Raw genomic sequence first — 3016 nt, 5'->3', positions numbered from 1 at the left:
GGTCTAATTACAGTACCCTTGGTGGTGGTAAATCTACTTAAGTTAGGGTCAATTTTTTGCTTGATGGACTGAGATTTCTCCCACTCACTGGAGAACTGTGAGAGCAAGATGGTGTCTAGGATGCCAGTGACTTACTAGAGGAAGCCAAAGGTTGTCTTTGATCGAATTGGTGATGTGTATCCAGATAGGGACCCTGAAATCACCTTTGGCCTATTTCTTTAACTAAAAGAAAGGGGGGAAATTTCAGTAGACTACAGTGGATAAACAAACAGTGGGCATACAAGATGAGTAACTTGAAGGTAAACATGCCAAAGTCCTTTCCAAAGCTACTGGGATCAAAGTGAAATAAACAGTAGGTCCTGGCGGACTTCTACAAGGCCATTCAGGACTCAACAGGGGGTCAGTTAGGTTTATACAAGGTCTAACAGAAAAAAAATGTACTGATTCAAGTGTGTATACTTTTAAAAAAATAGATGCATTTTACTCATGTACCCAAATGTGCATGTGCAAAAGTGAGGTGGGTTGTTGTAGACAACCTCCAAACTCTGTAGCAAGGGTCCTTTTCTTATCAGAAAGATTTGAAATACTGTGTCCCACAGACGCCTGAGGCCATCTTTTGTATGGGTATTGATCTTTCCAATAAACATTAATATTAGGTGGTGATGCTACAGCTTCAGTTCACAAGGACTATCTTGTTTTTTACAAGAGATATCTTGTTTTTTACACTGAGAGCCTTATAAATTAAGTACGAGAGCCTACATCCAAAAGCCGTGCAATATCTAGCTACTGATCCTTGGCACCTGGAGCAGATTGCAGCATCTGCCCTGCACACTCAGCATCACCGTGTGGGCGATGAGGGGACGGTTAGCCCTGCCAGAGCGGAAGCCAAACCTTTCACACTGAGCAGGAAGCTCAACAAAACCTAACCAAGAGGAAATCTGGAGTAGAGGAATGTCCTAATCATGACACCACGCTGTGACTTTGGTGCTTCTTTCTGCTCAGGGTGTCCTTCCTGAAGGCTGTGCAGAAGTACGTTTTTACAACCTGCTGAGAGCAGCTCCTTCTTTTCTGTGGAAAGCTCAGGAGGAGGCAGCGTGCACATCATCTCGCATTTCGTGAAAACCCTGTGGTTCCAGTACTTGCCAAGGGTGCTGCAGATCAGAGCAGGGAACCCCATCAGCTCCTTCCTAAGGCTGGTGTTGGTCAGGCCCACACATCCCATCTCCCTGGAGCGTGATGCAAGCTTCCAACTGTGTAGGCTTACTTAAGGCTCTTTGGGCTAAAAAGAGGGACTGTCACTCCGCAGCAGCGCACCCTGATGGGGGTGGCTATGCAGCTCTTGCATATTGAGTGGCTGCTCAGCACAAATCTCTGCCACATCATACCTCAGGGAGGCTGCTCCAGCAATGTTTGTCACAGAGGTGGAACAACTCTCACTAGATGTGATCTTTAGTGTTTAGGATTTACCAAAAATGGTTCTTAGGTGAATTGCTAACATTTACAGTCTTGAAGCTGAGGGGGGGAGGGGAAGGAATGGGGTAGCGCTTTCCCTGGAGAAGCACCTTCTCTCACTGTCACTATGCATTATTATGAATAGCATTTGCATTTGTAATTGATAATTTACTTCCCTTCTTCCTTCCTTTTTTTATTCCTTTAATACCCAGGATACTGTGATTAGGATCTTGCAGCCTCTCTATCTATCTATCTAGGGGTACATCTTACAGATGTGCAGAAGCTGCATGAAGTCAGTCAGTTCACGAGTCATCACTCAGCTTCAGGCATTGGAAATTTAAGAATTCAAGGTTTTGTGGTCTAATTTTCACTCTCTTTTAAACAGCTTAATTCTAATCGGAGAGCTTATTCAAGATTAAAGCCTTCTTTACCTCTTTGTACTGGAAGGTTTCACTCATATTTGACATCTATTTGTTTAAGGCCCTCCTGTGGTTCACAGGATTAGTGCACTAGTAATGCTATTGTAACTTATTTTGGTTTTAAGGCAGTGAGTTTTTTACTTTTTTGGGGGAACACCATTTACACAGTCTTTCTACAGGTTTTAACCATATTGCACCAATAGTGTGAAACAGGGTGTTCTAAATTAACATTATAGATAGTTGTAAACATCACAAAATTTCAGAGGGATATTCTATATTGTCAAAGACAGCAAAGATTCTCCACATGTACCACAGTAAAGTTACAGATTTAAACAGAGAAAGTTGATTATTCCAGTTGTTTGTGGCCTAACAATCTTTGAATTAATCTTCGGAGTTCATCCATCAACCCTATGGAAACAGTGAGCTGTTCACTCGGTGCTGACTACTTGTGGTAGAGCGATATAAATGCATATCATATTTGAGGCTGAAAGAGACCATCATAGCATTTAAACTGATTTCCAGATTACTGCAGACTGTTGAAGTCATCCACTTGCTTCGTACTAACCTTTTGTCTGCTAAGGCGTATCTACTGAAAGCAACTGAGAGGAATGGCAAACCCCTTTTCTCTTTTGATGGTTTTGTTCCAATGAATAACCACCCTCACTTTAAAACTACAGCTACCTTATTTCCATTCTGTACCTGTGTGGATTTTGCACCCAGACATTTGCCTGTTTTTGTGCTCCGGTCTGTCTCTCTGTGCTTCCAGAACATGGGATTTTTCTCCCTGTGAAGATTCTTTGTAGGCAATAATCAAATTGCCTCTCAGCCATCTCCAGGCTGAGCTGAACAGATCAGGGTCTTTAATCATCTCCATGGCAGGTATTTTGTGTTTTTTCCTGCATCCAAACTCTGAACACTTTAAATATATTGAGTGATATTAGTCAGTGCATTTTAAAAATGGCACTTCAGGCATGAATAATGGGTTTTCATAGAATCATAGACTCATTAAGGTTGGAAAAGACCTCCAAGATCATCGAGTCCAACCATCAACCCAACTCCACCATGCCCACTAAACCATGTCCCTAAGCACCTCATCTACACATCTTTTAAATACTTCCAGGGATGGTGACTCAACCACTTCCCTG

The sequence above is a fragment of the Pygoscelis adeliae genome, unplaced genomic scaffold, assembly GCF_000699105.1.
Source record: "Pygoscelis adeliae isolate BGI_AS28 unplaced genomic scaffold, ASM69910v1 Scaffold77, whole genome shotgun sequence".
In the NCBI taxonomy this organism is placed as follows: Eukaryota; Metazoa; Chordata; class Aves; order Sphenisciformes; family Spheniscidae; genus Pygoscelis; species Pygoscelis adeliae.
Note: the sequence above shows the minus strand (reverse complement) of the source record.